At 43.5% G+C, this 23,551-nt stretch overlaps 1 protein-coding gene and 1 long non-coding RNA gene across 5 annotated transcripts in view; one reads left to right on the top strand and one right to left on the bottom strand.

The window, feature by feature from the left end:
• The window catches only part of LOC119954076 (galactosylgalactosylxylosylprotein 3-beta-glucuronosyltransferase 1-like), a 216,723-nt gene extending 208,001 nt beyond the window's left edge, over positions 1-8,722 (bottom strand). For all 4 annotated transcript variants that reach the window (XM_038778925.1, XM_038778926.1, XM_038778928.1 and 1 more), the window contains exon 1: positions 8,588-8,722. The gene's annotated coding sequence lies outside the window, so the exon portion shown is untranslated. The remainder of the gene's footprint in view (positions 1-8,587) is intronic.
• Positions 8,723-8,822: 100 nt separating this feature from the next.
• Positions 8,823-23,551, top strand: part of LOC119954078 — a 69,170-nt gene continuing 54,441 nt past the window's right edge. The window contains exon 1 of the long non-coding RNA XR_005458161.1: positions 8,823-9,234. This is a non-coding gene — a long non-coding RNA (uncharacterized LOC119954078). The remainder of the gene's footprint in view (positions 9,235-23,551) is intronic.

Below are 23,551 nucleotides of genomic sequence, written 5' to 3' on the forward strand. Positions count from 1 at the left end.
GTTATTTCCTAACAAAGAAACACAGAGATGAAGGATTTTTGGTCTGGGCTATTTGTAGAGAAATGTTGCTACAATAGTTATCCCTCAAAGACTCAAAAAGTGGAAATGTCCCAAGGAAGGGGCGATTGCAATGGATTTCTCAGCTTCAATTTTTAGAACTCGTATTTCTCTTTCTAGTTTTGTTCCCCATTTGCTTCTCATCCTGGAATATGGTTTCAAAGGTATTAACAACATCAACCACTTCATTCTTGTAGCCATTCCTCGTATGTAATCCTCAACAGTGAAGATTAAGATTATATGATATTGGTGGAGACATCAGCACATTTATGGTAAAAGAAATGTTACAATGACGTATTTTCCACTAATTTTGACAACAATTATTTCCAGATCTGAACTTGTTGCCTTCCCAACCCATGCACATCTCCCATGAAACTTCACATTTGAGTTCTTGAAATCAAGTTTGCGTCTCCCCACAGTACCACAACTACTTTTTATCAAAGTCAATAATGACATCCAAGTGACTTGGGAAACTATTACTCCTCATCCTTTTCAACCCGGCCTTTTGCACAGTTAACCCTCACTGTCCTCCATTCCTCAGTTGTCCACCTGGTTTCCTTCTTATCCAACCAGTCATAGCCAGAAAATCACCTGCAGCAGCTTTTACCTACCACACCACACCATCTCCTCTCATTTCACTCAAGGGTCTACCCTGGACCCATCCCATTTCTCATCCATATGCTGCCTCTCAACAACAACATCATCTGAAAACTGATTAGATTGTAATTATTTTTTTTTTTAAATTTAGAGTACCCAATAATTTTTTCCAATTAAGGGGCAATTTAGCGTGGCCAATTCACCTAACCTGCACATCTTTGGGTTGTGAGGGCGAAACCCACGCAGACACGGGGAGAATGTGCAAACTCCACATGGACAGTGACCCAGGGCCGGGATTCGAACCCGGGTCCTCAGCGCCGTAGGCAGCAATGCTAACCACTGTGCCACCGTGCTGCCCTTAGATTATAACTATAAACTCTCTTAACCCCCTCTACTATCTCTAAATTAGTCGACTGTACAACATCCAGTACTCAAAGAGCAGAAATTCCCTTGAACTAAACATTGGAAACGCTAATGCCATTGTCCTCACCACAAACTCCAATCTCCAGCCACCGACTCTATCCCTCTCCCTTGGAACCTTCCGAGGCTTAACCAGACTGTTCACAACCTCGCAGTCAAATCTAACTCTGAGATGAGCTCTGACCACACGTCTGTGTCATTGCTAAGAATAACTGTTTCCACAGCAGCAATGCCATCTGACTCCACACCTGTCTCAGCTCATTGGCAATCTTCATCCATGTCTTTGACTTGACTATCCAATGCATTACTGGCTGGCCTCCAAACTTCCACCCTCCTTAAACTTAAGCTCATCCAGAGCTCTACTACCCATATCGTAAAATATCAGCGTCACCCCCCTCACCGACCCTGCAACCGGCGAGGGGCTAGCAGCCGCGCCACTTAAAAGTCCCGGCCTCCACAAACTAAACAGCTGAAGAAAGGCCGGGTCGGCCGCCGCACATGCACATGGCAACGACCTGCAGCAGTCGCGCCGGCATGGCGCCGGCCGAGCGTGGACCCGACCTGCCAGATAGTGTCCCTCTGGCCATTCCCTCGCCACCCCCTGACCACACCCCACCAGTCCCCCCAAGCCCACGTGGAAGCGCCCCTGGCCGGTAGCACGGTCCCGCCTGACCGTGGCGGCACTGGTCACAGTCCGTAGCCGCCGCGCCAGGTTCCCGCATGGCTGAGACTATAAGTGAACCGCGCCGTCGGGAACTCGGCCCATAGAGGGCGGAGCATTGGGGGAGGGCCTTCAGGTGATGCACTAAAGCCGTCCCAACGTCGAGCGCCGTGCGCCACAATGACGCCGTTTCGGAGGGGGCAGAGCATCTCAAACAGGCGCCACCCCCGATTTCAGTGTCAAAAGGGATTTTCCGCCCAATCACCGATTGCGAAATCGGCATTGAGGAACGGATAATCCCGCCCAGAATTTTAATTGTTCCACCAAAAGTGGACTTTCCTTAAGCTGCCAAGGTTTAAATTCTGGAATTCCCTCCCTTAAGCTCTCTATCTGTCTCCCTGTCAATCCTCCTTTACAATACTCTGTTAAACCTACCAAAGTTTGGTCATTGAGTGTCAATCATGGCTCAGTTTGTGGTACTCACGCCTCTGAGTCTGAGGTTGTGGGTTTCAGTCTCACGTCAGTGGCTTGAGCACAAAAGGCTGACACACCAGTGATGCACTGTCCCCCCTGTAATGGATTTAGGGTGAGATGTTGACTAATGCTCCATATAATCTCCAAGGTGGGCAGAAAAAAAATCCCATGCCAGTTTTACATAGAGAAGCAGGAGAGCTTATCCCTGATATTCTGGCCAATATTTTTCCCTCAATCAACACCACACAAAGAGGTTAGCTAGTTATTATAACATTGCTGTTTGTGAGCAGATCTAAGTCTGTACCTGATACTTTGCATCATTGAGTATATTTCAAACATACTTCATTGGTTTTAAAATACTTTGGGACATCCTGAGGTCCTTAAAGGTACCATAAAATATGTCTTAGTATCTCCTTATGCTGTTCAAAGGCACTTTAACTTACGCGTGTTTTTGTTGAATGTTGCCAAGGTATTTGACACTGGGAGGAATCATGATGAAGTCTGCATTCATATCCATTCACCCTTGCTTTCTGGTTGATACTATTGGATATTATCAGGAGTGAGTATCCTGTTTTGTGCCAACTCCTTTACCAAGAGTAATGCGAGCATTTGGGTACGTACAGCTATCCAGGTGTTCATCCTGTTTACCTTGCAAAGCAGTGGAAATTACTGAGCACTGAATCAGTGAGATTGTCATAAAGATTTCAGATAAATCTTGTCCCAATGCTGAATCAGAATCTTGCTGTGACAGAATGGCTTGAATGTACCATCTGACTCCTCATTGCTCTTAGGTTTTAAATATGTTAGGATATCCCTCTCATTGACACCCCCAGTCATTGTCCCTGACCTCCCCGCCCCGCACCTGTCCGGTTATGAGAGGATATGAAGTAAATACTTAGACAAAAAGAAACCACTCATTGACACACAATGAACAAAGCCAGTGTAACATGCAGGCAGTGTTGCACCTACTATCTTTGTTCTTTTAAAGTATGACAATGGCCAACTATTGTGCTGATACCAGCATCAGCTAACCTGACAAATCAGCACCTAGTGTCATATCACCGATAAATGAGCATGCACTTGTTTCATCAGAAATAAATTCAAAGAATAATCACTAATGAAAGTTTACTTGCAGTATTGTTGTTGTTAGTCTTTTTCCAAATGGCAGCCTGTGACTGCTGAGTACCGCAGTGATCAGTGCTGGGACCCCAGATATTAACAATACATATTAGCAATTTAGATGAGGGAACTAAATGCAATATTTCAAAATTTGCAGATGACACAAAGCTGGGTGGGAGGGTGAGCTGTGAGGAGGATGCAGAGCTGCTTCAGTGTGAATTGGTCAAGCTGAGTGAGTGAGCAAATGCATGGCGGATGTAGCATATTGTGGATAATTGTGAGGTCACTGAGTTGGCTGATTAGCCAGAATCATAATAAAGGGTGGAGGAAGCTTGAAGGGTTGAATGGCCTCCTTCTGCTCCTATTTTCTATGTTAGATGTCCACCTCTTCACCAGAAAGTCAACAACTTGACTTATTTTTTAAAAATAAATTTAGAGTACCCAATTATATTTTTTCCAATTAAGGGGCAGTTTAGCATAGCCAATCCACCGACCTGTGCATTTTTCAGGGTTGTTGGGATGAGACCCACGCAGACAGGGGGAGAAAACAACCTGGCTTCTAAGGTACACAATATTTTGTTTGGCTTGGTTGGTTCCAGGCTTGGGACAGCTGGGTTGTTTGAACAGAGCATCAAGTACAAGTGAAATAATTTATCTTTGACAATATGCCGTAGAAGTGAGGGTAAATAAACATTCCAGTTCAGATTAGGGTTCAAAATGCATCTCTTAATTGTCAGCCAACACCTGAGCAGCAATGGTTCAAACAATGGAGACCTTCATGGTTGAGATGCACACTGAAGGACAATCTCCAGAGGCAAAGTAACCTATCATTAAACCAACAATTTACAACCAATGGAGGCAGGATTAAATCATAATCTATTCTGATATCTCAGCCCATTACATTGCACAGCCAAAAACAACCAAAAACCCTCACTCAAAGAAAATCAACACGTATAAAAAGTTTTTAAAAGTTAAAAAATAGCACAGTGGTTAGCGCTGCTGCCTCACACATCAGGGACCCAGGATCGATTCCGGCCTTGGGTGACTGTGTGGAGTTTTCACATTCTCTTCATGTCTTTGTGGGTTTCCTCCGGGTGCTCCCTATTCCTCCACCAGTCCATAGGTGTACAGGACAGGTGGATTGACCATGCTAAAAATTGCCCCTCAGTGTCCAACGATGTGCAGGTTAGGTAGGGTTATGAAATGAAAAATGAAAATCGCTTTATTGTCACGAGTAGGCTTCAATGAAGCTACTGTGAAAAGCCCCTAGTCGCCACATTCCGGCGCCTGTCCGGGGAGGCTGGTACGGGAATCGAACCGTGCTGCTGGCCTGCTTTAAAAGCCAGCGATTTAGCTCAGTGAGCTAAACCAGCCCCTCAAAATGAAGGTAATGTGAAAAGCCCCTAGTCGCCACATTCCGGCACCTTTTCCGGGAGGCTGATACGGGAATCGAATTGTGCTGCTGGCCTGCCATGGTCTGCTTTCAAAGCCAGCGATTTAGCGCTGTGCTAAATAGCCACTGTTTTTGTTTTTGGGAGCAGGACGGGGGAGTGAGCTGAGGTAGGGTGCTCTTTCGGTGGGTTGGTGAAGATGCGAAGGGCTGGATGGCCTCCTTCTAATCTGTAGCAATTCTATGTTGGATAAAGATGCCAGAAGCATTTTCTTATTTTAATTAAATAAAATTGTGCAGTTAATGGTATAGGCCAACAATAAATTTCGAAAAATATTAGATTATTGTATTAAATTGCTGCAGAAAGTAAAGGCATTGAGGGTGTGCCTACATCCCATAGACTGCAGCTGTGAAAAGGTGTCTCACCACCACCTTCTCAAGGGCAATTAAGGATGGGCAATAAATACTGGCCCAGCCAGTAATGCTCCCACCACCCAAGAATGAAAAAACGTTCCTAGGTTCCATCCCATATTACAGGAAGTTATTATTATTGCTAACTATTTGGTTAATAAAAGATAACCATGTTCTAACACAGATATTTTCTCTGCTTGTGGTTAAATATTTATGCAGCATGAAGGCGCTCTGATTCACTTCAATATTTTTGGTCTATGAGGTGGAAAATCAGCCAAGATCTCTGGACCCCTCTTCACTGTCCAGTGATGCCGTCTGGAATGCCTGCATATCTCACTGTTTACTGAGGATTACCCTGGTCATGGGCTGTGACCCTCCTGTGACTGAATAATGTTCTGATGTTTTCAAATCTGGGAAGAGAAAAGAGCCTGATGGTGACTTGGCAGCAGATTTTGCACCTTGCCCAATTTTCTTTCTTGATTGATTTTACTGGGAACAGTGTGAAAGGGGCTGCTGCTGTGCTCACAACCCATTTGCACGACTGCTGTTGCCCTAGTTGCGGGCTCATATTAAACGCCAGGTGGGTGAGGTTGAGAGGGCAGGCATACCCATCTTTGCTGTGTGTGTTGGGGGGGGGGGGGGATAAGGTCGGGAGGGGTGGGATGCGTGGGGAAGGGAGGATGAGGAAAAGGCTGGACTTCATCACATGGCAGCTCCTCGAAGACAGCAAAAGGGCTATGGAGAGTTCAGTCTTGCTTTTAAAATCTGTAAAGGTCTAAAGGAGCAGTAAGGCAGTGAGATCGGAAAACGGGGCATTGCATTAGGAGTGGATTAATATGAAACGGGAAATCAATGGAAAGATTATGCTGCGGCAAATTGGAAGGGAAGTCAATCTATTCTTCAAGCCAAGGTTTAAATGCATGACTTGAGGAAATTAATAACATGATCAACAATTCAAATTAACTAATATAATTTTCGGCATTAACAAGATGCTGCATAGCAAGTAGCACCATATGCTGTTTGATGAAGTTGAGTTGCGACTGTTCAGCAAAAGAACAAACTGATCAGTGATAACTTGAGGCTTTAAAAAATTTTGCGACATATTCTTGGAATAAAAGATGCAAGACCATTGCAATTGGCTGTGCAGTCATGGTTGAATGTTCCTTTGATGTTTCTTTATGTCAATATATCTTCACTCAAGCCATTGAACCAACCATTCATATTTAATATTTATAACAGGCAATGCCTGACACTGGGATTTTCAGACAGTCCATTTTCTATTGAAAAGGACTCAATATTACTGTCAAACTGCACTCACTATTTCCTGTGTGAAAGCCTAATTGAAAGACAATGAGTGCTCTCGGTCAACCAATAATTTACTTAACAGGGATAAATTAAAAAGTAAATCAGCAGAACTAATCTTCATGTGTCAATGTCCCGGAACCAGGTTTAGCCTTGACAACTACAAGAATTGGCAATGGTTCAGATTCCCTTCAATAGATCTGTTTTAACGAGTCCATAATCAGCACCCTTTTGTTTCCATTTTGCTGGTTATAGTTCCATTTCTATTGTCAAGTACAGAGCCGCAGAAACGTGTGCTTCTGACACAGATATCAACTGTTCACCAAAACTAGTATAAGTTATGTACTGCCCCTTCCCATCCTTCCACCCTCTTCTGTCACACGCACGGTTCAAATATGCTGTGCAATATAAGTTGGTATAGTAGGAATGACTTACAACCAATTATTAGATGAATAACTTTTTCAAAACTCAAATTGAAATGGCAGCAATGCTATAATAATTTGCCACAACTGCATCTAGTTTCGGTTGAATCATTTTATCTTATAGACCAATTCATAGCTTAATCATTGATTGCGAAATGCTGACTGAGTGACAGCGAGCATGATGCACACTGTATAGCAACAATGTGACTAATGATATGTGAGGGGACAGCTTTACAAAAAACTATCTCCATAGTTCTCAAATATTACAGGATGGTTTTGTCTCTGAATCTTCCTGACTATATGCAAACTTACCAATCGATTTTCAGATAAAGAACACACAACACAGATTTGTGTCAGTGCACTGCTAGCTCATTTGTTTCGTACACTGCCAAAAAATATTTCTCAGGTGGATAATTCAACGGATTACCACCGGGTTGCTAGAGAAGGCAAATGCATAACAAAGTGATGAGATGGGGAAATGGGGAAAATGAAACTTCATGTGTCCACCTGGAATGCCCTACATGTGGATCCTTAGATGAAAGGGGAATCACGAGATACTGGTGTTAAACTGCAATTTGAAACAAATGAGCTGCCTCCAAAAACCAAGCAATAGATATCCAACCATAAACTGCATTAGGATGACAGCTGCCCAAAATGACTGCACAATGCCACATATCAGGTCACTGGCTTATAATTGTGGCACTGGCTACTGGCAATTAAGTCCATCCAGATGCTTTGCAACTTCATACTGTAACATATCTCAAGCACTGCTCTAATCTGGTAATGATGTTGATAGACAAAGACAACTGAGAGCATTGACTCCACAATCAGTTGTTAAAACAAAATCGACCCTACGTTTTTTTTTGATCAATGTTGAAAGAACTAACATGAACTGCCCTCTTGCCTGCCGGCAGTTCTGCTGATCTGATCCAAAATTCATTTTGAGTGCTGTTTGGAAAGTTGCAGGGGAGAAGGTGGTGCCGAAAAGGTTAAATCTCATGTTAATCGTTTTGCTCATTCCTAAGAAAGGCTTTTATGTAAAGGAGACATGAAACAAAAAGCCCAGGATATTTGGTGCTGGAGACCTGGGTATCTGTGGTTTCAGCACGAGGAAGCCTTGATAAATCCCTTGCTACCCATTAAATTCAGCTGATGGAAAGGATCTCACACTGAAAGAAGGCTCTTGTTTTTAGTTCGGGTTCCTTTCAATTCTAAACAAGACACTGCGGTTCATTCTGAAGCCTAATTATCGGGAACATTCCAACTTTAGAATCCCGCGCGATAACTCGGAATACTGAAATTAGCAATTACTTCAGTGCCTCATCAAAAATAAGGGGGTAATATTTTAACCATTTAATCGCGGCAAGCCGTATTTTTGCACGATACTCCAAAATTATGCCAAATCAGGTTCACTTCAGGATGCTTCTGAGATATTCTCCTCTACTGTGTTTGGTTCTCTTTGTCTTTTGTCCAGTGTTATTTTACACATATCTTATTTTGTACAATGTAATGAAAGGTGCTTTTACTGCTTAGAAATAAAATAAGCTCCACAAAGAGTTAAGGATTAGCGATGAACATTATTCACACACACAAAAAAAGCAAATCTATGACAATATACTGGAGACGCTGGACTGAAAGACTTATTTAAACATCTAACAGCATTGCTCTAAAGCTACACAAGGAGCCTCATAAATGGTATACAAATCATACAGACTTTGAAAGAGAATAAGGTACCTCAGGTCTGGAGAGTAAATGGTCTGAGATTCCCACCACATGCTGTTAGCTTACTTCCATTCAGTCATAATCCTTTCTTTAAGCACAGAAGCAGAATTCAAAGCATCCCTTTATCTAATCCTGCAGCTGCTGTCAATCCCCCCCCCCCCCCCCCCCAAGTTAATGTAGCCCATGAAAAACAGCTCTACATAAACCCAGCCATCCTACAGTTCCTTCAAGCCAGCTCAGTGAATGAGACTGCCCGGCAGCCGCAAAATGATCTGAAGCGTGGAGTAACATCTGTGTGTTTTTGAATAGAGAAACCAGTCCTGGTACCCCGAGAGCCCACCCCCATGGGGGCATGGGACGTATTCTGCAAATGGTCTGTACCAAAGGAAACAACAATCCAGGGTGGGCTGCTCGTACCCTCGCAGTAACAGCTGCATGCAAATCAGTGAAGCCTGCTCCAATTATCCCCGAGAAAGAATGGTTCCTGCCACCTAACAGGAAACAGTCCAGTTTCAATATAAATCCACAAAATGCGCTTCATTCTTGTGGAGGCAACAATGAGATGTCTGATACTGCAGCTTTATTGAACATTGCGATGTTTTGGCTATTTTCTTCTTGGCATCGCCAAATGGTGACTGTAACTGAAAAAAATGTACAAAGTAAGATGTTGGCATGTCACTGCTTTTAATGCTTTGCATTACACAAATGCAGAGGTTTTATATTTACTGTAGCAATATTTGCAATTCAACCATTAGGATTGCTCCTTGTGCTATTGTTGAGTTTTATTAAGGTTTTAAAACCCGAAAATTTAAACTTCAGTAGAACAAGTGATGTCCCTTTCTTTTTCTGGCTATCTCTCTCTCTCTCGCTCGCTCAAGCATCTCACACATACATAGGATGTGATTCAATACTTTATTTATATGGGTCAGAGAAAGTCAATATTTTTGCTCCAGTTTTCTCCTCTCTTTCCCTGAAGACAGTGAGTGACATGAAAAGGCAACCATCCTCTGTTACCTTTAATCAGAATTATGTATCTGTGATATTATACAGTGAGCAGTGTGAATGTGTATATGTGTGTCCGAGGACGTGTGCATTCACCTGATGTCTATGACAGTGTGCTTGTGCGAGTGTATGTGCAGGGACATGTGTGTATGTGAGGGCATTTGGAAGTTACAGGAATCACGCCCTGAACCCAGACCTATCCTTACCATGCATCATGACACACACTCACTGACCAGCAGGGGTCACTGGATAGTGTTCAGAACTGCAACCTTGATGAATATAATATTCTATCCTCTCTTTAGACTAATTGTAGTGGCCCCTATCATTCCCCTAAATGATATCAACTCACTCAATACAGACCGAGGTTTGAACCTACAATGTGAATGGCTCAGTTCCACGTCAGACAACACAATACTTTACCAATATACACACCCCCTAGCTTTTTAATTAAGTTTGGCTATACGCTTTCAGCACTAATATTATACTCAAAGGTGTGTCACCTGACAATGTTAAACAAGGTAACGATAATCTTCAAATAATCCTCCTTTTGAGTTCAAGGCTGCATTTTTATACCATCACTCAGCTGATAGCGATTAAACATTTCCGTTCACTTTTCAGAATAATAACATTGCACCACAGTGAAATACTCTGGTCTTCAATCGGCAAATGGGCTTCCTGATGTTATAGATAGCAATATTGAAAAGCTAGAATGCGATGGTTTACCTCTGCTAAAACATTGATTCGGCCACACGCTGCAATACTGTTTGTTCCCTTTTAATCGAAAGGATATTGGAGCCATGGGAAAGCTGCAATACAGAATCTTAATGAATCTCAGTGATAAAAGGGTACAGTTATTATGAAAGACTTGAATAATTAGCAGTGTATTTGCTGAAGCAGAAAGGTCAAGGGGATTTTAACAGAGGCATTCACAATTGTGAAAGAGCTTGAGAGGGTAAATATTGAAAGATTATTAACAACGGTTCATGAATTGGCAACAAGGGCCCATAAATTTACTAATAGAATGATAAAGAGGAAGTTAGAAATTTATTTTCAACACAGACAATTATTAGCATATGCAATAACTGGCTGTTAAAGCTCTGACAGCCACATTTGAGAGTGAATAAGTGCCTAAGGAAGGGCATGAGGGAAAGCAAAAAAATGTATCCGGATTGACAGTTCTGATACGGACCGAAGACCAACAGAGACATAATGACATAATGGGGTTCCTGCCATAAAAAGATAGCGAAACTCATTGCAGCACGGTAGCATAGTGGTTAGCACAGTTGTTTCACATCTCCAGGTTCAATTCCCGGCTTGGGTCACTGTCTGTGTGGAGTCTGCACGTTCTCCCCGTGCCTGCGTGGGTTTCTTCCGGGTGTTCCGGTTTCCTCCCATAGTCCAAAGATGTGCAGGTTAGATGGATTGGTCATGCTCAATTGCCCTTAGTATCCAAAAAGGTTAATTGGGGTTACTGGGTTAAGGGGATCGGGTGGAGGTGGTGTGTGCTTGAGTGGGGAGCTCCTTCCAAGGGCCGGTGAAGACTTGATAGGCCAAATGGCCTCCTTCAGTACTGTAAATTCTATTGCCTTTGATTTAAATATTATTAGTGGGCTTGCCCTCTGTATCATCCCCCCATGTTGGGATTTCCCTTTACAACAGTTTTTGACAAAATGGGAACCTGGTAAACAGTGCCCATCGGGGGGGGGGGGGGGGGGGGGGTGAGTACAGTTTCTAGGGGGGAAGAGATTCATGACTAAGCAGTGCCTTGGCAGTGCCTGGACACTGCCCCCTGGCATGTTTTAGTGAGATTCCAATCATGCCCCTTCAAACGTGAGTGATTTTGATGTGCAGAGCTGGAAATTGAATGCACTTAACTCTCTTTGATGTGGTGGATGTTTGTAAACATTGCAGTTGCAGCACTTAGATTTACTGGTCCATGAAGAAGGTGAATGGAGCAAGGCTCACAGCTACTTTGTGGAAGCTGTCAATCACTGCCCTCTACCAGAAATGAATGAATGGCTTGCAGCTCATGGATCTGAGGGGTTTATACACTGGTCACAGCTGTTCTTTTTCCAGGAATGGACATGTGGTGCTTTCAGGTGAGTATACAGCTGAAATTGTTCTCACTTCCCCTTGATGGATTGCTCTATAGCTTCCAGACAGTGGTCTTTTTTCTCAGAGGGGGGTCTGTGGGGAGGGCTGTGTCCTCTATTTAGAGGGTTCCTGTGGGGGTTCCTTTAGTTAGGGCGTCACTTGGGGGGTTTCTACATTAAGGAAGTCCCTGTGGGCGTATCCCTATTACAGGGATTCATGGGGGGTTTCCCTTTTTAGAGAGTACTTGGGAGGGTATCCCTAAGGGGGTCCATGTGGTGTGTCTCTCTAGTTAAGGAGTCCCAGAGCCTATGGGGTCAGGTCACCCCCATACTTGGGGGAAGGGAGGGCACCCAGAAAATCTGGAGGTGGAGGGCTGCATGCAATGTGGGAGAGGCCAATTAGCATTGCAGGTGGGGGAGTGACCAGTGGTAGGACTTTGCTATCAGGCGGACCACTCAAAATGGCAGGCAGATAGTGAGATTTCCTCGAGAACCCCATGTGTTCCTTTCCATGTATAAGTTTGCATGGTGAGGAATAGTGAATTGCTTCCTAATTTGCATCCCAAGGCGAAACAGCAATCAATAGCAATTCTCCTCCGGTGTGCAGTGAATCACACGCTTGAGTGATTGGAATTCACTTAGTGCTTGGAATGCACTTACCTCTCTTTTATATGGTCAATGCTTATAAACACTGGGATTTCACCACTTAGGCCACTGAAACGTGAATGGATATGAATGGAACAAAGCTACAGATAGTTTGTATAAACTGTCAATCACAGACCAATCGTGGAAAGCTATGAATGTCCAATTGTCCATTTCACCTAACAAGCACGTCTTTTGGAACTTTGTGGGAGGAAACCGGAGCACCCGAAGGAAACCCACACAGACACGGGGAGAATGTGCAGACTCCGCACAGACAGTGACCTAAGCCAGGAATTGAACCTGGGTCCCTGATGCTGTGAAGCAACAGTGCTAACCACTGTGTTACATGCAATCCACTAACTAGAATGCCTTGCAGCAAATGGATCTGTAGGAACCAGATGCAGGCACAGCTTTGAGGAATGAGCACACACAGTTGCAAGCTAAGAATTATAGTTGTAATACTTCCCACTGCCTCTGTCTAGACTGCTCTTTAGCTTCTAGTCAAGGGTCCCTTTTCTGGGGGTTAAGACTCTGTGGGGGGTGGGTCTATGTGCATGTGTGGAGGGGGTTCTTTTAGTCAGGGGGCACCTGTGAGGGGTCTCCTTATTACAGGGGTCCCTGGGGGTCCCCATTAGAGCGGTCCCTTTGGGGGTGTCCCCCAAATACAAGATCCCTGAGGTCCCTACAGGGGTCCCTGTTGGGTGGGTGGGGGGAATGGTGGTGGGAGGATCTGCTGGAGGAGGCGTGGACAGGCTGGGTGGTGGTGCTCGATTGGCTCGGATGGTCTCTACCAGCATGGGCCTGGCCTGGTGGATCTTGCGGTGGGCCAAGTGACCCCCTTTGGCCCAACCCAAGTTCCACCACATCAGGGCCACGCTGGTAAAAACCACAAGTGATCTGCGGCCACATGATTCCTGTCTGTGGGGACCGGAGAATCATGGGAGGCTGGAACATAGGGAGTTAAGCCCGTTATATACATGCAAATGAGTCATTAAGGCCCATCTTCATTTATTTGCAAACCCCAACAGTGCGCATCATGCACCTCAGTCACGCTACCACCAGGGGGTCAGAGGATTACGTTCTGGCTGGCTCCCAGCGCCAATCCAGATTTTCCCTGCATCCAATTCTCCATCCCATTGGGAAACGCATTCCAGGTTTCCTGGGACAGGGAATCCCACCCATAGTCTCCCAAACGGAGAATCTCGACCTTAGTTAGGCCACACTTGAAGTATAGTGTTCAATTCTGGTCGCCACACTACCAGAAGGATGTGGAGGTTTTAGAGAGGGTGTAGAAGAGATTTTCCAAGATGTTGCCTGGTATGGAGGGCATTAGCTATGAGGAGAGGCTGCAGAAACCTGGTTTGTTCTCACTGGAACGAAGGAGGTTGAGGGGCGACCTGATAGAGGGCTACAAATGTATGAGGGGCATAGACAGAGTGAATAGTCAGAGACTTTTTCCCAGGGTAGAGGGGTCAATTACTAGGGCGCATAGGTTTAAGCTGTGAGGGGCAAGGTTTAGAGGAGTTGTACGAGGTAAGTTTTTTACACAGAGGGTAGTGGGTGCCTGGAACTCGCTGCCGGAGGAGGTGGTGGGAACAGGGACGATAGTGACATTTAAGGGCATCTTGACAAATACATGAATACGATGGGAATAGAGGGATATGGACCCCTCTAGGAGAGTTTAGTTTAGATTGGCAGCATGGTCGGTGCAGGCTTGGAGGGCCGAAGGGCCTTTTCCTGTGCTGTACTTTTCTTTGTTCTTTGTTCTTAGTTCTAAATTTTGGGAGGAAATTCACAGTTTCAACCCTAGGTAGGGGAGGGAATCCATGGGAGATGGAAATTAACAATGCACAAGCCTCCAGAATTAGAGGAGCACAGATATATTTGAGGGTCGTAGGGATGAAGAAGGTTTCAGAGATCAGGAGGGGGAGAAACTGTAAAGGAGTTTGAAAGCATGGATGAGAATTTTAAAGCAGAGCCTCTATTATTGAAACTTGAGCCCAATGCGTTACAATGTTACAAATGCTTAGAACCTTTGATCAAACTAAACATGATTGGAATTACATTTTGTGAAAGAGTTGTCACTATAGAAAACTGACTGGTCCCATGATGGGGAAAGTTTATATTTCATAAATAATGGATTCAGGAGCTTCTGACCAGCTACTGATTTGGTTGCAAAAAAATGCATGAAAAGCTTAAATGAGTGATATCAGGTTAGGATTAATGGCAACCATTAAACTAAAGGTATACTTGAATTAAGAATCCAAGAATATGGCCCATAATTTCCTGTAGGATTCACGACTTAAGTCACTGGATCGCAGCACACGTGCAGCACGTCGACCCAGATGATGGTCAAATCCACGGCTTTTTTTAGACAGCTAGAACTGCTGAATTTAAAATCCAGAGTCCGCATCAATTAGTCGATTTGTCCCGATATTAGGTATGTTTTTCTACCTTTTTCAATACATTTTTATTTCTTGGTCTATGATTATTGAGCAGAGGCAGGAGACATCAGACTTTTTTTGGTAGGTTAATGTTTTATATTATTAGTGTTTAGTGTTTATAAACATATTTAAAATGCCAATCAAGTGAAAGGAAGATATATATATATATATTAAACTTTAGTTTGTCATGAGGTGGTTAATTACATAAAAAAGGTACTTTACTGCATAAAATGAGTTTGAAGTCAGAGAAAGTGAAAGAAAGATTTTTTTAAAACTTTAGTCTGTCATGAGGATGTTACTCCATTAAAGGAACTATTAGGATAGAATGCTGTGATCACTCACTAACGTGTATAATTGTCTACCTAAGATACTGAGTGTTACGGGTTCCATGGGTCCTTGCGTGGCTGATGTGCCCGATCCTCGAGCTGCATCTTCAATCACTCACTTGGCAGGAGTTCCCAAAAGGTGGGATTGGTCCTTAGATGCTGGGTTCCGGTATTCCTTTCTCGCAGTTCTTTTCCGGGCCTCTCAAAGGATTGTGTCCCTTCAATCAGGAAGTTCCTCCAAGTAGATCTGAGCAAAGTTCTCCCATGCATTGGCGTCTCTGTTCCATTTCTTGAGGTAAGCTTTTGAAGAGCTTGTTTGCTCTCGTCTTGTTTGGGATCCTTACTTGAGCTGGGTAAAGAAGTTTTGCTTTGGCAAGTTTGGGGCTCTGACATCTAAGCATATGGTGGCCCAGCAGAGTTCGTTTCAGATAATGATGGCCTCGATAATGGTGCTATTGACTCCTTCAAGTATGCGAATGTTAGCATGCCTGTCTTCCTGGTTGATTCATTACGATTTTTAAATATATTTTAAACTGTGTTGTTTAAGAGTGTCCCTGGTGGGGCAGCACAGTAGTACAGTGGTCAGCACTGCTGCCTCACAGTGCCGAGGACCCGGGCTCGATCCCTGCCTCAAGTCACTATCCGTGCTGAGTTTGCACATTCTCCCCGATTCTGCGGGGTCTAACCCCACAACCCAAAAAAATGTGCAAGCTGGGGGAATTGCGCCCGACTCTGCTGACTCTTTGGACAGGATTTTGTGTCCGTGATCACTGTGAGCGCAAACAGCGACGTGGCACAAAGTAAAATATTGTGAGACTTGAAAAACTAGGATCTCGCTGGTGAGAACTTCATTTGAATATAATTAGTGGGCTTCCCCACCATATTGTTCCCCACATTTGGAAGTCCCCCCTCGCCAATGAGACAACTGCATTTTGAAAATGTGAAGCAGGCGAAGGGAGCCTGTCGGGGGCGCATAGGTTAGTATAACCCCCGAAGGATAGAGGGACACACCTGGGCAGTACCCCGGTGTTGCTAATTGGAACTGTCCTGGCACTGCCCCGGTATAGCTCCTTGTCATTCTGGCACTACCCCCTGGCACTGTGCAATGCTAGGGGGCAGTGCTGGGGGATCTCTGGTAGGCTCCATATGTGTGGGGGGGTAGGGGCATTTTCTCTCATCAGTTGGGGGGTGGTCGTTTTCCCTCATGCTTATGGGGGGGGGGCTCTCCATGGGGGTCCCTGTGTCCATGGTAGGGTAGACGGTCCATGTGCATGTGTGGGGGTACCCGTTTTTAGATCAGGGCATCATATAAAAATGGTGCCTGGTCTCGAAATCCCTGCCTTTTGGCCTTTTTTGGCCCCACTCACCAGCGTGATGGCATTGTCCACACCTTCACATTTCTTCTGCACAGGAGTGCTGTACTATTTGGAGAGAACCATTGGCTGTGCAGCCTGAGAGCTGCACACCAGTTTTCTAGCCTCAGACGGCACTCTGTGCAGAGAATGTAAAGTTCCACCCTTCAACTCGGGTGTCACTGCCTCTCCACTTTATGTTCTAAGTTATCCTTGTTTCACTCTTATCGGAGTAGATTTTTCACTTTTACAATCTGGATAGCAATCAGATAGGCTTGACAATGTCTTTCACAGAAATGGCTTGATTTTCATTTCAGGGGTTTGATTAGCATTAAATTCAGCTGGGTCCTATAAAAGACAGGCAATTGTTCCACCCTGTTACTGCTCAGGCTGAGAATACAAGTATATACCCTGTTATTCCAAGGTTTACAGAGGCATTCAACTGCTTCTTAAACTCCTGGATTCATTAATCTTGCCAAAATCAGTCGGGTTGTATAATCTTTAAGGATATGAAAGTGATATTCTTTGAGATGGGCTTGATACGATAAACCCCGAAGATTCATAATTCAGTTTTTACATCTATTGCCTGCACGAAAGGTTTCTCATTTTGATGAGAAAAGGTGATTAGCTTTAGATTTTTTTTGATGAGCCCAAGACCTTTACATCCTGTTCTTGACGGCTAATCTTTTTTATATTCAGTGCCATCATAACTAGCATATCTTTCTGTGGGCAGTGGAATTAGAGGAAATTTGTTATATTTACCCTGCACTATCTTCTGATATTCCTTCCATTTTGTATATTAAAGTTCTTCATTGGCATGGAGGGATTTTTCAGCTAAAAATGAGATCCACACTAATTTTGAAAGTATTTCTACATGAGAGAGGAAGGGAAATCTCTAGTTGCTATTTGTTTGCAATACTACAAATTCCATGTTTGGCAAGATCTTATTGGGGACGAAATTTGTTCACGCTAACAGCATGTAATCCCTACCTAATGTTTTGGACACAAACAGGCAATTTAACATGGCCAATCCACCTAAGCTGCACATCTTTGGACTGTGGGAGGAAACAGGAGCACCTAGAGGAAACCCACACAGACATGGGGAGAAAGTGCAAACTCCACACAAACAGTCATTTGTGGCCTGAATTGAAGCCGGGTCCCTGGCGTTGTGAGGCAGCAGAACTACCATGCCTCCCCTTTTTTCTCGATCTCCTTATGCCGCAATCCCATTTTGTTTTTTAATTAAGGGGGAATTCCGCATGACCAATCCACCTACCCTGCACATCTTTGGGTTGCGGGAGTGAGATCCATGCAGACATGGGAGAATGTGCAAACTCCATATGGACAGTGACCCCGGGCCAGGATCGAACCTGAATGCTTGGTGCCGTGATGCAGCATCACTAACCACTGCCTCACCTTGCCATCCTATGTTGAGATTCAAATAATATACAGAAACCAGGGACGGAATTCTCCGACCCCCTGCCGGGTCGGAGAATTGCCGGTGGGCAGCCCGAATCGTGCCATGCCACCCTGATGCTGGGACGTGATTCTCCACAGAGCGGAGAAACAGCGCCACTGGTGCCGTCATGGTCGGCGCGGCGCCGGTCAGGGTATGCGCCGACCGGCGCGCTGATTCTCCGGCCCGCATGGGCCGAGTGGCCGTCAAAGACGAGTCCCACCGGCACTGTTCTAACAGCCTCTGAGCCGGGGGGGGGGCCCGGAGGGGGCAGCCTGTGGGGTGGTGAGGGGGGGCCGACCCCGGAGGGGGGCCTCCGTAGTAGCCTGGCCTGCGATCGGGGCCCACCAATCGGCGGGCCAGCCTCTCTGTCGGGCGGGGGGCCTCCTTTCCTCCGTGCTGGCCCCTGTAGCCCTGCGCAATTTGGTGTCGGGGCCGGCGCGGGGAAGAAGGCCACCGCGCATGCGCTAGTTGGCGCCGGGCCAACTGCGCATGCGCGGACCCTGGGGCGCCGGTTTCACGCAGGGTTTGGCAGCTGGAGCGGCGTGGGCCATTCCAGTAACGTGCTACCCCACTGTGGCCCAGAGAATCGGGCCTCGGAACGGGCGCCGACGCTAGAGTAAAACACTCCCATTTTTACGCCGGCGTAGGCACTTAGCCACCCGATGGGAGAATCCCGCCCCAGAAGAATTGGGCACTGTTTTATTGTCTGAAATGGGGAGCCCTTCTCAAATGATTCCATACAAAATGAGATTTGCCAAATTATATCCTTCCTGCTTAATAACATGACGTATTATATACATTTAATTTTAAGAGTAGTTGACATCTGACATTCCATCTTGGAAGACACAAGTCTAAAATGACATGGTTGAATCATGAATCAAATCTTCCCGACATCTTTTTTTTCCATTAGATTGCGTGATCAAACTAGTCTTATTCAAAACTATTTAGCTGAATAGTGCCATTCATTCTGGTGCGTTTTGTGTTCTGGTAATCTATTTTATTGCTAGTCAAGTTTTCATTAAATTTTCAATGTCTAAATGGCCCTTTTCATAGTTCAACAGGCTTCCATTAATCCCATCTGATTTATGACTTTTTCAAAGTGTATGTGTGCTATGAAGGAGAAAGAGAGAGAGAGAGATGGCACTGTTCCCATCAATGATATGCTTTATGGGACCCTCTTAAAGAATGTATTTGTTTTAAGCTGTGATGTCAAATTCCTTTAAGAAATTGGTTGTCAAATCATAACTTCAAAGAATAAGCATACGCTTGTATTATTCACTCTGTTGTGTATCATGACATTTTGTGTCAGGCGTAGCAGGTTATGTGTGTGATGCAAAACCACTTTAGATCAAATGTCATTGGATAGATTTATTAAATTATGATTCAACAAAATGGAGCATACGTCACATAAATCATAGAGTCCACATTGTATTATTGGAAGACAATATTCCAGTGCTCTAATGAGCTGTAAGAGCTACAATGAAAGCATTGTAAGTATATGTACTCACAGTTGCACAGTATAATTGAAACTTTCTCATTTTCCACCTAATGTCAATATCAGATTGCTGTAGCTCAGGTTTAATGTGGTCCAGTTTCATTATAACTGTTTACAATATTAACATTATGCTGCAAGAATGATTTCTATAGATTGACCAGTGTATGCTGTATCAGTTCAATATAATTGTGTTCAGTTCAAAAATATTTTCTTACATATTACTATTTTTTGTGAATCTTCCGCCGCATGTGAAATTGTCAGATTCACTATTTTATATATTTTTCAGTCATGTTATTCAAACCTGAGTTAAGATGCACAAGGACAGTATGACTGCTAAAGCTGTTATTAAGGTGCTGTAAAAGTATGCTAATCATTGATTTTGCAGTTCAAGTGTTCTGCTAGCATGTTTGAGAACCATTTCCTTGTTTACAGATAGCCAGCTAATGGAATATCGTTTATGTTTAAAGGATAACCAGGTTTGTAGGTAATTTATGGGGGGTATTGTGCTTGGTCCTGGTGAAACAACAGGTTATGGAACGTCTTCTGGGAGGAGACAGAATAATTCCTTATGCTTAGGTGATGATGTAATAAGGGGAGGAGCCAGGTTTGTCTGAAAAGTTAGTTCTCCCTAGGATTGCAATCTGAACAGGGGTGTTTAATTTTGGTCATGAAATGTTTTCTCTCCAAAGATCCTGCACAGAGAAAAGTAAGTAAAAAATCTGGTTGTTAACTTTGTTCATGAGTGGTAATTGAACTATGCTTAATAGGAATATAGTGACTGGTTTAGGAAACAAGTTAACATTTCTTCTTTCACTTAAGAACCGTTGTAACTGGGCACTGTAAAGCTATTTTTCTGTTGTTAATGTGGTTAATTCTGTAGTCAATTTAAAGTTTGTTTTAATATGTTTAGCACAGGGCTAAATCGCTGGCTTTGAAAGCAGACCAAGGCAGGCCAGCAGCGTGGTTCAATTCCCGTACCACCTCCCTGAACAGGCGGCGGAATGTGGCGACTAGGGGCTTTTCACAGTAACTTCATTTGAAGCCTACTTGTGACAATAAGCGATTTTCATTTCATTTCATTTCATTTCATATAAAATATACTTCTGGGTTACTGTTTTCAATCCTGTGGTGCAGTAGCATTTCCTCACAGTTTTACAAATTACAAATAGTCGGGTTTTCATACGGCATCTTAATAAAATTTAGGGGTCTTTGTTGGGATTTTATAAAGTATAATTTAAAGTCAGCGAACGTGAAGAGCTGCTGCTTTCAAGTGTTGGTACCCTGTCAGTTTAACAGTGAATTACTTTTAAAATGGCTGTTTCAGAGGCTAAGTGTTTCCTGGGTGTTGAGGAAATAACCCTGAGTGGTTTACAAAAGGTCATTAAAACAAAACATTTGGAATTTGTGTGGACTAGTTGAAGTTACCCACAGGTGTGAGGAAGGTAGAAATATTTAATGCGATAGCTTAGTTCACCTAAGTTAAGGCAAGAAATCACTGAAAGTAGCTGAGACCCAATTGCAAATTAAATAATGACAACATGCTAAAAAATAAGAGAGCTTGGATTAAAAGTGAAGGACAAAGAGGGAAAGACAATGACAGTAGCAAAGGACAAGGAGAGGGCAGAGGAAGAAAAAGAGCAGGCAGAGAAAGAAAGCGAGCGAGAGGCAATGGCAAGGTAAAGAAGTAGAGAGAGAGGATTTGAACTTCAGAAAATAGACCTTAAAGATAAGGGGCAGGAATCTCCACCAGTGGGATTCACTGTTTTGCTGGCACCCGGGGGTTTCCCGATGGTATGGGGCTGCCCCACAATGGGAAACCCCATTGACCGGCCAGCACAATGGACAATTCCGTTGGAGGTTTGGGGCAGAAATGTGGTGCGGCAGGTGGAGAATCCAGCCCAGGAAGGTGGAAAGGCATAGAGCATATTAATTTTAAAGGTTGGAGTTAAAGGCAGAAGGCGAGAAAAGTTTAGAGGGAGGAATAATCCCTCTTACTCCAAATCCTATTGGAGATATGTTCAAATATGTTCAGGCGCTGCCAATGTTTGACGAGAAAGATGAGGAAGCATTTTTAAAATCTCATTTGAGAAAGTAGCTGAACAATTTAATTAGACAAAAACCATGTGGGTATTGTTGGTTCAATCAAAATTAGTAGGAAGAGGTAGTAAATTGATGGCATGATTGTCAAAGGAGGTATCTAGGGATTATTATTATTTTAAAAATTCATTTGTGGGATGTGGCCATCGTTGGTTAGGCCACCATTGCCCATCCCAGTTGGCCTTGAGAAAGTGATCGTGAGTTGCCTTCTTGAACCACTATGAGATGAGCTGAGAAAAGCCTTTAGATGGAAGCTTAGAAATGTAAGGAAATAACCAAGTCAATCATAAATAGAATTTGAAAGGATCAAACAAAATATTTTTGATAGGTGCATAAGAGCATTAAGAACAGATCTAACATATGCAGCTTGTAGGTTAATTGGTATTTTGGAGGAATTTAAAGATTCACTTACTTCTGTAATCAGCATTTATGTGGAAGAACAAATGATTAAAACTGCTAGACAGGCAGCAGAAATGGCAGATGATTTTGAATGAATTCATAAATGATGATTTGATTTTTGACATCATTTTCAGTCTGTACATGACAGAAACTGGGGAAATGATAAATTCAGAGGTGATCAAGGGAAAGGAGGTATGCTTGGAGATATTAGAGATTTTGTCCCAGGTTAAAAAGGAAACCGGTGAGGGTGCAAGAGAGACAAGAAAAAGCAAATGTTTTCATTGTAATAAAGCTGGACACGCAAAGTCACAGTGTTGGTGGCTTAAGAAAAGTACTGGGAAGACAGACTCAGAAAAACAGGATAATCCATTTATTAAAGTAACAAAATAAACCATGGCTGAGCTGAAGAGGTGCAAATGTGTGTACAGCCTGTTATAAGGTTGGTTGATCAGCAGGTGTCATATCGTTTTAACAATTTTATCCATTTATTAAAGTAACAAAATAAACCATGGCTGAGCTGAAGAGGTGCAAATGTGTGTACAGCCTGTTCTAAGGTTGGTTGATCAGCAGGTGTCATATCGTTTTAACAATTTTATTTGTTAGGGTAAGGTTTGCTATGTACAAGTTGAAGTAGGTAAGGATGTTAAAATATCAAATGATACATGAGCAAGTCAAGCTTTAATGTTGAGGGATAAGGAGCTATGTAGTGAAGAAGAGTATTGTCAGAAAAGGTGGTAATATGTGGGATTAATGATAAAGTGAGTAGTGTTCCATTATGTAAAGCGAGATTAGAGAATCCAGTGAAAAGTGATGAAGTGGTAGTAGGAGTAATGGAGAAATTACCATTTTTAGAGGTACAGCTTATCCTGGCTAATGAAATAACAGGATCACATGTGGGAGTGATGCCTGTTGAGGTTGAAAAGCTAATGGAAAGTCAAACAATTGAGGTCTTGCAAGAAGCATCTCCTGGGGTGTTTCCAGATTGTGTCATAACAAAATCACAAAGCCAGAGGTTGAGGCAGGAGGAGGAGGAATCAAGGAGTAAAGATAGTGAGGGTGAGATTCAGTTAATAAAAACAGTCTCTGAGCAGATTGTTGATAAAGAACAGTAGGTGGAGGATGAAGCTGATATCTTTAGTTCAGGAAAGTTGCTTGAATTGCAACAGAAATATTCGGAGATAAAGCATTTGTATCATAAAGCATACACAGAAATAGACTGTGAGTGTATACCGGAGTGTTAGTACATGAGAAATAATGTATTAATGGAAAAGTGGAAACCTTTATATATTCAGGCAAAGGAGAAATGGGTAGAAGTTCATAAAGTTATATTACTGATGGGTTATGGTTTCCAGTCACGCATGAGGTTCCAGTTGGGGGCATTTAGGAGTCAGGAAAATTCAAGTGAAAATACAAAAACGTTTTAATTAGCCTGGACTGCATAAGAATGTAATTGAATTTTGTCATATATGTCACACATGTCAGATGATAGGAAAACCACACGCACTAATCAAACCAGTACCTTTAATACCAAGTCATGGGATGTCTTCTGGGAGGAGAGAGACGAATTCCTTATCCTTAGGTACCGATGATGTCTGGTAAAGGTGGCACGGTAGCCCAGTGGATAGCAATCTCGTTTCACAGCGCCAGGGTCCCAGGTTTGATTCCTG

The sequence above is a fragment of the Scyliorhinus canicula genome, chromosome 19 (assembly GCF_902713615.1).
Source record: "Scyliorhinus canicula chromosome 19, sScyCan1.1, whole genome shotgun sequence".
Taxonomy (NCBI): Eukaryota; Metazoa; Chordata; class Chondrichthyes; order Carcharhiniformes; family Scyliorhinidae; genus Scyliorhinus; species Scyliorhinus canicula.